General features: G+C 40.9%; 1 long non-coding RNA gene across 1 annotated transcript in view; it reads right to left on the bottom strand.

The window, feature by feature from the left end:
* LOC112550206 overlaps positions 1 to 5902 on the bottom strand; it is a 13314-nt gene extending 7412 nt beyond the window's left edge. The window contains exons 1-2 of the long non-coding RNA XR_003093909.1: positions 5684 to 5902; positions 636 to 988 (exon numbers count right to left, since the gene is read on the bottom strand). This is a non-coding gene — a long non-coding RNA (uncharacterized LOC112550206). The remainder of the gene's footprint in view (positions 1 to 635; positions 989 to 5683) is intronic.
* Positions 5903 to 14015: the final 8113 nt, after the last annotated feature.

The following is a 14015-nucleotide window of genomic DNA, read 5'->3' as shown; positions in this document are numbered from 1 at the left end:
AATTTCTCTTTCCTATGTAATGGCTATAGTTTTTGAAGTCACATAATAGCAATCAGAGATAAAGTGATATAAAAAAGCATAATACAATTTATGAATCATGTTTTTGAATTTAGAATAACATACGTAGTAAATCACTGTCTGGTCTGCTAATACATGGAGCAGTGTATTGTGAAACTAAAGGAGAGCAGTTGCCTGGAGTTTTGTTATTTAATGAATGTAGCTCGTGTGCCACAAAAGCAGCCATAATGTATATAAGGACTTAGGTGGAATACAGTGATGTATAGAGCAAGACGGAATGCTCTTCATTTGGGCTTCTGATGAAAAAGTGGCCATAGTCTGTGTATTTCACCTTCTGTGTTGCATTCATTTTACACTAATAATGGTATTTACTAAGATTTGTTAGCATTAGTAAGATTAATGTTATAATGTACAGTGATACAAACATGCTACAAAATTATTTATTACAAATCTTAGCTATGAATTTATTACTAAAACTGCTAATGATGGGATTGTAGTTATAAATCATTTCCAAACAAAAACAAGTTAGTAGGTAATTAGGTAAATGTTCACTGAGCACTCTGGAATCAGATTTGTCAGAAGAGGAGGCCTGGTATTATTACTAAGTGCATGCTTACCTCCATTTAACTCTGTTCAGGCTTCTGGAAGGATCCTGCTCACCCTGGATATGCTTGTATAAATAATAAAGGTATTAACTGTGCAATTAGATTTGCATGGTTATGTTCATTTTAGCATGGCTACCACTACAGTTTAAATAAGTACAGATTTTTACACAGGTATTTATTTATGTGTCTCAGCAGTCCTAGGCTTGGCTAGTATAGGGAAAGGAAACCCTCTTGGAATCCCAGGTGCTGTAGATACAATAAAAGGCATCATGGTTGAATGACATGGCAAATACTATACCACAGAAACCAGATCAGTGGCAAGGCTTCTTTTGGCCCCATTTGCACTGCTAAGCTGATGAACAGTCCTAAAAAAAAAAGGAGGATTTATTCAAGTGTAAGTATTTACTGATGATTTGTATAAATGGCACGAGCTTTTGTATCTTACTCATTTATTTTACCCTCTTGTACCTGTATGCCCTTTTCCATGTTGACTGACTACATACTCCAGTTCCTCAATTATTGATCTACCATGCTTTCCTCATGCAGATCTCCTGATAGCTGACCTGTGCTCTATTGGCTACAAGTATTAAGTTTATTAAAAAGTAGCTTCCTCCTGAGATATCATCAGGCCACCAATACTTGGACTTAGAGGGAATTCTTTGTATATATACAGTGGCAATGCATAGGGGATGTATGGGGTGCACATGTACCCCCTGGGAGCATTGGTGCACCCCTGACAGCAGTGTTCCCAGGCAGGGGGGGCAGGTTAGAGCGCTGGTGCCCACCCTGAGAGTGCCGGGTGGGGAATGTGCCAGGAGAAGCAGTCCCCCTGCAGCCGATCCAGTGCTGCCAGTTGTGGGTCAGCAGGATAGGTCAGTCGCTGACTGTCCACTGGGGGAGCAAGTGCCCCCCCTGTCCCAGGAGGCACCAGTCGCCCATGTATGTATACAACCCTCTCTCACTCCGAAAGCACTGTAAACTCTGGAAAGAAATTTGGTCAGAAATGGCTGGACATCCACTGGACCTCAATCAAACAGTCATTAGATACAGAATACCTAAAACCAGGTAAATGTCAACAGAATTTGGATTAAAACATGGTAAAGTACTGAATTAAATGCCAGTAGCTAAAATATACCTGACATCAGGGGTGGGCAAACTGTGGCCTGCAGGCCACATGCGGCCCGCCAGGCCATTCTATCTGGCCCATGGGGCCCCTAAAAAATTTAGAAAATTAATATTTATCTGCCCCTGGTTGCCTGTCATGTTGGCCTCAATGGCTTGACAAAACTCAGTAAGCGGCCTCCTCTCCGAAATAATTGCCCACCCCTGCCTTACATCCTGTATCCAGCTTGCAGACAATGTAAATGACCCAGTCTTTAGGAAACAAGAATGTAAATGACCCAGTTCTTAGGAAACAGGAGCCTGTCAGATCTTCTTCTGCTTGATGATGCTGTTGTTAGCACTGGATTTAAGACCCAGATACCTTATTCTGGCTGAACCCAAACCCTTAGAGCAGCCACAACTTCTTCCATTCAATAATAGGCAGTTTTTATTGATATGCCATAATAGAATAATGCAGGCAAGGCAAACAAAATAGCTGCTCCCCACACCCCTGAATCTGTATCTACTTGTCCTAAGGCTGTCACATAGGCCAGTATGCAAGCTTCACTCTTTGGTTCTTTCTTGAATGTCAGATGTCAACAGCTTAGAGGTGAAGGGCTGAGCCCCCTCCCCACCCAGTGGGGTGGGTGAAATGGGTTGGTGGTATGCCCTCTGTCCATGGTGGCCTCGGGGACCCTTTGCTGCTCTGAAATCCCTCCTCTTGTGTTCTTTCTTCTCCTGATGGCTGTTCATTTCCGGGTATTGTTGATTCATTTCCCTGTGATTGTCGCACTGTCCACGTTCTGTCCTGTCAGCTTATTCCTTTGTTTCCCAAACCCATCACATGCACACATCTTAATTTGGACATTTACTGGTGTCTTAATTTGGGCATGCCTCAGCCTCCTAATTTGATCCATCCACCAAAAACAGAAATCCCAGGGGCTCTGCAGCTGGTCACTGTGACTTAATGCCACCTTATCTCATGTTCTGGTACACTGTTTGAATTTCCCAGGATGTGCATGCCTGCTTGTCTATTGGCTTCAGACACCATGTCTACCATGAATGCTGAGAATATGAAATTTTGTTACAAACAAACTTTTAGAAACCAATTCATCGTTGCTGTTCCTCTGGACCATTGTTCTAATGCATTTTTACTTTACCTACAAGCGAATTCCTGAAAGCAAATCTCTAAATATAATTTGCTATCCATCAGTTTATCATAATCTGTAGTCGATTTCACCTCAATCTTTCCTTTTATTTTGTCTAAGCGCCATTGCATTAAACTGTAGATCATCCCTGACCAATGCTTGTATAACTTCTTGTAGAAGACTTCCAATGATGGAGTTTGCACAACTTCCTAGGCAGTCTATTCCATTGTCTCCGTGTTCTAACAGTAAACAAATTCTTCCTGATATCCAATCTAAATTTACTTTGCTGCAATTTCAAGCCATTGGTCCATGTTTGCTTTCTGCAACAAGAGAGGAAAATGTTTTCCCTTCATTTTATGGCAACCCTTCACATATTTGAAGACTGGTCTTAAGTGCCACAAGCTGGAAATGCCTATTTCCTTCAACCTCTCCTTGTATGGCTTGTCTTCCAAACCCTTTATCATTTTTGTTACTGTTGCTGGACCTTCCCCACCTTCTCTAACCCCTTTTTAAAATGTTGAGCCCAAAGCTGCATGCAATACTTGAGATGAGGTTTAACCAGTGTCAACTGAAGAAGCAGTATCACCTTCCATGTCTTACATCTAATGCTTCTGTTGATGCAGCTCAAAACCACATTTGCTTTTTGTGCAGCTATGTCACACTGCAGTCTCATATTGAATCTGTGGTCCACCAAGACTCCCAGATATTTCTCCATAGTGCTGCCATGCACCCAGATGTCAACCATTTTGTATTTATGTTTTTGTTTGTTCTTCCCGAGGTGTAGCACCTTGCATATGTCAGCATTTCATTTCATCTTCTTAGCACCAGCCCTTCTTTGCATCTGTCATATCTTACTGAATTTGAGCACCTCTCCTCTAGTATGCTTGCAGTTCTTCCCAGTTTCATGTCATCTGCAGATTTGCTCAAGAAGCTATCTATTCCAGCATCCAAATTGTTAATAAACACACTGAACAGCATTGGGCCCAGGACAGATCCCAGCTTCCTTGAGCTTGCTAATGTTGATTACTTTCTAAAAGGTCATAGGTATACAGGTCTGTTTATTTGGACTCAGTTATAGAACTGGACCTAAGTTTTAGACCTCACATGATCTGAGAAGGGTGTTGTGAGACTTACTGGCATGGGATGGGATGGGTAGCTGGTCCCACAGATGTGGTAAGAGTGAAAGGGAAGTTTCCTTGCAATCATAAATCTTCAAGGGTCAAGGACAATGCATTTCATTTGAGTGTTCATAATTACCATGATAATAGGTTGTTGTGTTGAGTATTGAGAACAAAGAACAACTCTTTCTTTGCCTCCTCTTCGATACCAAGTCACCTTATCCTTTGATACATAAGGCAAAGTAATTGCATCTCAATGTGTGGTTCATTTTTGTTTAGAAGGTTAGTGCAGAGTTGATTTATGAAACATTTTTTCCTGTTTATGCCAGACCAGGCCCTTTTCTTGTAAATAATTAGATATGCTTTTCTCCTCCATTGTTACATACAAATTTGTGAATCTAGGAAGCTACAGACTCCTTTTTTCTATATAGACATCCACAATATCATCAACCATATGTTCTGTGAGGAATATATTTAACTTGGAAGTAATTTTTGAAGTTGTATTTGAGAGTTTTTTTAATTGTTTATTTTTTGACTTAGCTTCTACATATTTGTGATGATGACAATAATGAGAAAACAATTGTCCCATGCTGCCAAGGGAATACACAAGGTGACCAGATATATTTTTTCTCTTGTTGCTAAATTCTGTGATTTAGGTCAAAGCATAATAAAATAACTTCAGCCTGTAGGGTACCGTAGTGCACAATAGCACCTGAAATTGTGAAAAAGCTAACCCTATCTCTAAAGCTGCTACCTTTTGTACAAACTACACCTCTTTTGTTTGAAATTTGGTAGGGGATAGTTTTCATGGGAAATGTTCCCAACCTCTGCTCTGAAGCCTAACTTTATATTTAGATAGCTGCACACACATTAAAATGCTGAATTTAAGTGACTACATTTGGGTGTCTACTACAAATATATTCAGCTAAGGCCCCATCTCCACATTCCACTAAAGGCATGATTAACTAGCTAATCAAGTCTCAGACCCTGAGTTTAAATGCTCCCTAAGCCCTGTCCCCTTCTGGTTAGGTGCCTCATGAGCCAGACACACACGGCTATTCAGTCTGAGCCTACTAACCTGACTGCCTTCCCTTGCTGCTGCTTAGTTGCTAGCCCCTGGCTACTTCTCTGCTAACAGTTAGTTTATTCCCTTTTTTGGCTGGTACCCCAGACTAACTGCAGGTGCACCCTGTGTCTTGATGGGCAGCTTACTGCCTGTATATTTGTAACATTCAAAATACCGTAGGCCCTAAGACCCACCCAGCTAATGAGTAGCCCCTGTTGTATGGGGGTTAATGGGTGAATGTTACAACAAGATACTTGGGACAACTAATGAAAAAAACAGGATAGGAGTGTCGTGTGGGTCAAAGGGTCAATACATGAGAATAAGTGCACCTGAGGGGGCACTGAGCAGAGCCCCACGGGCCGCACCCCCCAATCCTCAAAGGCACCCCAGGAGCTGGTGGATGCCACCCATTGGTGCTCTGCCTGGAAATGTGCATGGACAAGTGAGATGAAAGCAGCCCCATATTCTCTAGGCACCTTCCCAGCCACAGCCTCCTTCCTGGTCAAGTACAGGGCCAGCTTACTGCCTGAGCACCGGTGTTCCCCTGCAACCTTCCTTCTTACAGCTGACTCCTGTTTAGCTGCTGTGAGGAGAGAGAAGAGTCCCAGAGAAGTAAAATGGCCTCACCTGTATTGCAAAGAACTCCACAGGGCTCCTTCTTCACCTGGTGTTTCAGGAGAGGGAGGGGGAGTCAGCTGGAGGTCCAGGATAAAATGAGATGTGGGGCAGGCAAAAGAGCAACACAGGAACCGGAAGAGACTGATTCAGGCAGCAAGATGGCAGGGAGAGCTGGAGGCGCTGAGGAAGCAAGGGACACCGGGCTTAAGGGAAGCAACTCTGTGGAGGGAGCTGCCAGGGGAGAGAACCCGGAAGGAACTGCCAGGAGAGAAACAAGTTAGAAGGTACCGTAAAGACCCTAATAGCAGGGCTGAAGAAAAAGGGTACTGCAAAGTTGTGACTGTAAAGGCAGAAGAAGGGCCAGTTTGTTTTTTTGTTCTCCTTTTCGTTAGGCTGAGAGGAAAGTCATCCCAGATAGCGTGTTTACAACTATCAGAACAATAAGCCAGGAAAAAGACTGGCTAGGATTACTGGCAGGTCTGTGCCAGGTGCCAGCTGGGTGAGGTATAACCGGGCCCATCGGAGATACTGAGTGGCCATTCCTAGAGACCCAAGGAGCATTTTTTTTTTACTGATCAAAGGCAGATTGCGGAGATGACTGAATTACCATCCAGTGGAACGGGCGAGGGTGTAGGGACTGGTGGAGTCCTCACTATACTAAGACAAATTGCAAGAGCCAAAGTGTCAAGACCCACATGCCCCGGCATTCTATTTTTTTCCCGTAACAACAAGTCATGGCAGGTGAGATTGCGGACATGTGGGAGGGGCCATCAAGACGTTGTAGTGGACTTCGGCTTGTTAGCCAAGGTGCTAAAGTTGTCTTGGTGTAGAAGATAGAGTCAGAAAGGAAGAAAAAGGAAAAGAAACCGCTCAGACAAGTGATGAGCTCCAGAGATTGACAACACCTAGACCGATAGAGGCAAGCCTCTACCACAGATAGGGGCGAGACTTTTGGGGTAAAAGCCCACCATTGGACAGCTGCCTGGGCTCATGCTGTTACAGTTCTCTCTTAAAGTAACAAGAGCTCTAGGGTTCCTGTTACAAGCTGCATACAGTCTCTGAGCTATGAGGATACTTGGAGTGCCTCTGCAGATGGGACACCACATCAACTGTGGTCTCCCTACTGCAGGGACCTCTAGGGCACCTCCACAGCAGGAAGTCCAGGTCTGCTGATGGGGGTCCCAGCTACAGGAGAGCATGGTGCACTCCTGTGGCTAGGAGCCCCATCAGTTGAGGAGGCTCCCAGCCACAGGAGGTTGTTTCTTGCCTGTGCAGGAGAAGCCCAGGATCAGGCTCCCCCTATACCAGCAATAAGGCATGATGGGATCTGATTTGCAATGTGGCATGGCAAGAGGCACAGTTGTGTGGATTGTTCATCAGCTCCTATCTTACACATGTGTAGAGGGGCCCTAACTTTGTAGCTGTATTCTTCCCTGTATTTGGGGTTAAACTAACCACATTTTCTAGACTAATAATATAGGGACCCCAAATGGGTTTCTTTACAGGTGTTCAAAACACCACATTTATACAAGAAATGGATAGTATTAACTGAGAAATATTTGGTTTGCTGTGTATATTCTACTAATACTTTGAGAATCCAAAAAGCAAAACTATTTGGAATCTGCTTGTTTATTTTATTGACATATTAACATCAAAGTTTGAGTAACTATAGATTTTTACAATGCATTTTATAGCTGGTCCTGGGGAATGGTAACTCACTTTTTAAAACACTTTGCTTTTTGTTCAGTAGTTTATGAAAAGTTTGCTTTTCTTAAAAGAGGTAGTCTGAAGGGGGTATTTTTTAGCCCTGAAGAAGTCTGAATGATAGTTATAATATTTGGGCTTCAAATATTGGTAATTATTTTGTCATCACTTTAATAGGAATAGGGTATTTTCTTACTTTACCATATGAATGCATAAATGATTCATAGGTTCATAGATTCATAGATGCTAGGGTCGGAAGGGACCTCAATAGATCATCGAGTCCGACCCCCTGCATAGGCAGATGACCCCAGCTAGATGCTTATCTAACCTCCTCTTGAAGACCCCCAGGGTAGGGGAGAGCACCACCTCCCTTGGGAGCCCATTCCAGACTTTGGCCACTCTAACTATGAAGAAGTTCTTCCTAATGTCTAGTCTAAATCTGCTCTCTGCTAGCTTGTGGCCATTATTTCTTGTAACCCCTGGGGGCGCCTTGGTGAATAAAACCTCACCAATTCCCTTCTGTGCCCCCGTGATGAACTTATAGGCAGCCACAAGGTCGCCTCTCAACCTTCTCTTGCAGAGGCTGAAGAGGTCCAGGTGCCCCAGTCTTTCCTCATAGGGCTTTGCCTGCAAGCCCTGAACCATACGAGTGGTCCTTCTCTGGACCCTCTGATAGTTAAAGTTAATTTTGTTATTGGGGAAGCGCTAACGATAACAATTCCTTACATTATATTGCCTAAAACATCCAGCCTGCCTCACTTTATTTCCTGGATAACATACAGTTAATGGTTTTCATTTAAAACTTGAACCTTTTACAGCTCTTGGAGTGCACAGTGATTCGTCTGTGTCGTTGAAACTACTACCAGGAGTCTCAGATTAGAGTAACAGCACAAGGGTCTCAGTAAATCCAGAGACACCTGGAGAAGATGATAGTTGTTACAGGACGAGAAGAACGCTTAAAACCTTGTACATATATAGAATATTTCTGACAAGGTGAGCCTGAATTTAAGATGCCATGACCTCTCTGAAACCTTTGGTAACAAAGGCAGATTAGAAATAGCATTAACTACAGTTATAAAAATCACCCTCACAGACAAAAATGTTCCTCAGAACAGAAGTTACAGCTTTCTTGGGAGGATCATTTTTGAAGATTACAGAGCATTCACTGCATGTTGGGAAATACGCCAAAAATAGGAAGATGTGATTTTATACATCAGGTATGCTGAGACAGAGGTAGCAAGTTATGGAGACTGGATCTCAGAGGAAGCAATTAAGATAAACTTAGCATAGAAACAATCACCTCCTTGACATGAACCATTACTAAGAGACCAGCAGGTCCCCACAATGACTGGCTAAGGTGAATGGAGACTGGGTAGAAACAGAACTCTGATTTTATTGATCTTAGTAATAAAAAATTTAAAAAGAAAAAGAAAAAAAGGCTCATTTATTTATTGCCAGAATAAAGAAGAGACAGAACACTGAGAAAAGCACAGTATGTTAAGTTATTGATCATTATGCAGTGCAGCTAGGAACTGAAATAAAAGCTACTGGGAGAGAAATGCCCAAAAAACACCAAGGTGAGTGTTTCAACACCTAGGAAAGCTGGAATCTAGACACATGTTCATTTGATCTTAATGTGCAGCACAGCATGATGAAGTTTAGATGGAAAAGGGGGACACATGTGAGGATCATTCATTGAAACTCACTGGTTACGGACACAGAATGACCAAAAGACTTTTTCAGTGACAGTTATCTGCTTGCCTCATCTTTAATTGGTGTCCTGTCATTGTCAGATATAATCTTTCATATTTACCATTATTAATTTAGTGATAGGCCTAGTAGCAGAGATGGTTTCAGAAGAGATAATTGAAGGAACTTAATGGATTATACTGGGAGACTGTTTATATTAATGGATTCTACTTGCTGTAGTGGAGGATTTGGGGTTACCTTCTCTTCCCTTGCCTCTTTGTTATTACTTTTGAAGCTGTAGCTTACTACCAAATTACCCACAATTTCTTGTTGCTCTTTATGAAACTTAAGAGACTTCATTTATGCTAGGCTAACTTACTTGTTTGAATTTTTCTTTACCTACTGAGAACATTGTCCTGCAAGGTAATCAGTGAGCTAGACTGGTGATTCATTTAAGACTGCCACATCTAACTTATTTCCTTAATCCTAAAATAATGCAATCCCATAGAAAATAATTCACACAGCTAACATACATGTTGCTTGTTCTAACATTCCCAAAGTACATCATCACCTTGTATATAGTTTATCAATGATGATCAACTTTAAAAAATATTTTATTACAATTTCATATACAAGAAAACAAATTTTATTTCTGCAAGCTTGTGTCAGCAGTTGACAGGTCATATAAATGTTGTTTCCTGAATGCATAAAGTAAAAGAGATGGTCAACTTGCAGACCTGTGGTAATATATAATATTCCTAAGGAAGAAAAATCAGTCCTTCAGGGACCCTGCAGGGTAAGAGCTCTCTCTAATTGGCCATATCCAGATAAATTCAAGAAATACATTTTCAAACATATAGTGCATGAGTTACCCAGTAATACTGATCTTTTACTTGTTCCTTTGCTCTGTTTGTACTATCTTAGAGAGGGATTTTACCCTTTTAGGTCTTTTATTGATTACTTTTCTGTCAGTAGCAATACTGATTCTGATCAGATTGCTAGTCTTTGCCTTTATCATACCATGATGTCATATTAGCTTTTAGAAGCAATCACCTCAAAACCCTTAACTATTTGGAAGAATTTTGAAAACCACTCAGCCTTGGTCTAATTCTTTGCAGTCTGAAGCTAATGGTGTTGGTAACACTTCTCAGAAGTTCAAAGGGAATGAAATTAGGTCGAGAAACATATCTGGCTCTTCTAACATGACTTGTAATATCAGGCAGGTAACATTGTCTTCAAGCTCCTAGCATACGACTTTCAAAATCTATTTCCTTCCTCTACCAGACTTCTCTTCCTCTGTTCTCTCACAATAGAAAGGTCCCACCTAGAGGCTTATCCCCTTTACTTATCCTGTTTACTTTGGTCGCTACTCTCTCTTTACAGATGCGTAAGTGACAATGTCCTGCTTCCTTTCTGTCCTGCCTTTACCGGGATTACTTTTCATATCTTCTAGAGAGCTTCCTGGCTTGAGGAACAGGAAGATAGAGAAGGGAGCTGAGAAGGGGATGGAGGAGTGGTCCCTGAGATTTAATGCATGTAGAAGTCCTATTTCATCACAGCTAGATGGCATTTTCTTTCTTGAATGCTACTCCATCCTATCCCCACAATACCCCTGCAAAAATGTGGAAACCTGCTGTTCTTAAGCTGATAAATATCTAATAATTACCCCTTTTCCCAAATGTTTAAACAGTTATGGAACCTGTATTTTAGAGGTTGAAAAGCTCTCTCTTTATTTTTCAAAGGAAAATTGTATTTTGACTAAACAAAGCTTCTTGCAAAAAGTACCTGTTTTCCATGGAAAAATTAAGGGTTTTTTATTGAAAAAGAGAATATCCCAGATTCCAAAACCCACAGCACTCTTCCTTCCCCTGGTAAATCATGGGAGCTATAGTTTGCTTTGAAGGCCCAACTATAAAGAAGGCATACGCCCAAGCTTCACCCCCAGGAGACACTGTACTGGCATCTCCAAATCTCACAATATTTAGGTTTCTTAGACAAAATTTTTCAGTTTATGCATGAAATTTTCAGTCTTCATGAAAATTCAATTTATGCATGAAATCCAGATTTTGATTTTTCACCAAAACCCTCAACATTGTATGCTTCTGGAAAATAAATTTTTTTTATTTAATTCTAATATAATTTACTGAAAGTAAGAGTCACTGGGAAGTACTATTGAGTATACAACCATAGTAGTTCCTGGATAAAGCGAAAAGGAAATGATTTGTGTATCTTTTTATAATTGTATAACAAATGTAGTGTAACCCATCTTTTTACTTCTATTACATTTCTCTTGCTCATGTTTTCAATTTTCTAGCCATGTATTTTATATGAGATTTTGTCTGAAGTTTATCTCAGTCCATTAGTTAAGTTCATTTAAGATCTCCATTTGCCAAATGCATTCTCTGTAATGGTGACTATATTATATTCTTTTAATGGGATGGGTTTTTTTCTAGTGGATCTCTGAATTCCTTCTCATGGCCCTTTCCCAGATGTATTTACCATGATCAGAGGCACAGCAGGGAAGCTCTCTGCTTCATGCAGTGGTGACATATGGGGCAGTGCTAGCTGCTGAAATGCGGATGGTGGTAGGGCAGTCAGCCACAACTGCAACAGTGACTATTTTTCATGCCTCTCCCATCCAAAGGCACATGAGGAACTCCTATATCAGCCACTTCACCTCAGTTACACTACTGACCATGATGATCTAACATTTAGGGGAGAATTCTCTGAGTATTAATAGAAAATTTGGAGGCATTTTCAAAAGTGTTGCTAGAGTTTTCAGCATGTGCCTCTAGGTCTCTGAGATGAAAGATATTAAAGATTTGTCTATAGTGGAGAAAAAATTGAATTCTGCTGCTGTGCTTTAATTTACATTGATTGAAGGATTAATGTTGCTATTAGTGAATAACTTGTTCACCAGTTCACCTTGTCTTATTTCCATTTATTAAGTATTGCTGTTTTGAGATCTCCAGCACCATAGGATGCAACCAATAAGAAAGATGCACTGACTTTCCTCTAACAAAGTCTTCAAAACCTTGATGCTCTTTTAGCATTTATCTTTATAACATACTGTGGTCATCTACCTATGCAATTAATTCAAAGCAATGAACTCTGGAGCAGTTTGAGCTGGTGTAAATGACTCCTGGGTACAGCATCTACATGTGTGTCTGGGACAGCAGCAATTTATAATGGGGTAGAGTAGTTTACTTCAGGGCCCTGTTCTGCTGGGGCTGGCAGGAGGCACAGGGGGCCAGCCCCGGGCTCTGGGTGGCAGCATTTGGTGGTAGAAGGGCTGGTTGGGGCACAAAGGTGCTGAAAGTGCTGAGCTTTGTGGCTAGACAGCAGGCAGGAGTTTGGTCTCTGCTGGCTGAGCTGACCAGGTGCAATTTACAACCACAGTCAGCATCCACATGTGTGTTTAATCACAGTTAATTACTCCACCATAAGATAGTACTGTCTCTGACAGTATTATATTATGGCAGCATTAAGTAGTTTATTGTGGCCTAATAGTGTCACACGTGTAGACTGTGACACTTCAGTCCACAGCTAATTAGTCTACTCTGCAGTTAAGCGCATGCGTAGACGTGGCTACTGAGTTGTTATTAACGCAGACATTCTGCAGGATATCTCCACCCACACTAATTCAGCTTTTGACCTCTTTCTTGTCGAAGAATATCTTGGTTTATTGGATCTTTAGCATCCTGCCTCCTCATGTCCTTGCCAAAAGGCTTCTCTAGGTTTTCTTCTTGTGAATCAGGGGACTCTTCTGGAGTTCTTCTTGGCCTTGCTCTTTTACAGTTTATCTCTTGCCTCCACTATCTTTTTTCCTTGAAAAACATTAAGCAAAACTACTGACTTTATTACTTGAATACTGAAACCCGCTTTCAGCACATTTGGGGTGATATCCAGACCATTATTACTTTTGGGAGTTTTGCCCTTGGCTTCAGTGGAACATGGATTTCACCCTACTTTCAAAACCATCTTTGCAGGTTACTTTGCAGGTTATTACGTTACCATCTAGTAACGTAATAAATTGTGATAAAACCTTAGGAGATATTAAAATACTTGCACTACTCGTCTAAAATTCTGTGGTGATAATTTTTAACTGGTGATTTCCTAGTAGGTGTTCATGCACACAGAGATAAAAACAGGCAGAAAAAAATATTGTATATACAAGTTTTGTACCAGCTTTCTTAATTTGCTTGTTGTTAAGCTGGACAGTAGTGTCATAAGTTTTCCAATAGGAAATCTACGTTTCCAGGAGCCAGTCAAGATTTAGAAGGATTCTGCTAATTTAAGAAATGATGTTTGCCTTGAAATGTTGTTCTTGATCCTATGGCTACAGGTGACGTCTAATCAGGAAATTTTACAACTGACATTTTTAATTTTCCTTTCTTTTTGTTCTATTTACTTTGTGCATTCAGCAGCATCCCATGATCAATCAACCTCTCATTCCACCTGCATAGTGAGTTAGGCCCCAGTTTTCTTGAGGCCCCAATTTTCTTTAAGGGTGTGCAACATTTAAAAAATTTGAGCAACTAGATAATAATTGCATCAGTGTTTGAGGGGTCAAAATCTTAATTTTCTGCCTTGCATGAAAAGAATATTAACATAAGCAGAGTTATATGCTATATACATTTCCATAAAATGTTGTATCTGAAAGGAAGAAAGAAAACACTTCTCTTGATCTTCTCACTTAAGTCTGTCTGAATCTACATGTAAAAATAGAGAACATTTTCTATAATTCACTAAAAGAGCAACTGAGTTCTGCCTCTCAAATGATAGTAATATACTCAAAACAAATAGAATGGTTTCCCTCACATCCTGCAAAGCTTTTTTGCAAGAGTAAGCCTGATCATTGCCAGTTTGCTGGAAGGGGAAATAAAGGAAACAATAAGTGACTTTCCTAAATTCAAACAGTGAATCCAAGTCAGATTCTGATAGAACC

This window comes from Alligator sinensis, unplaced genomic scaffold (genome assembly GCF_000455745.1).
Source record: "Alligator sinensis unplaced genomic scaffold, ASM45574v1 scaffold832_1, whole genome shotgun sequence".
NCBI classification, from domain to species: domain Eukaryota; kingdom Metazoa; phylum Chordata; order Crocodylia; family Alligatoridae; genus Alligator; species Alligator sinensis.
This window is presented reverse-complemented; position numbering and strand designations above follow the sequence as displayed.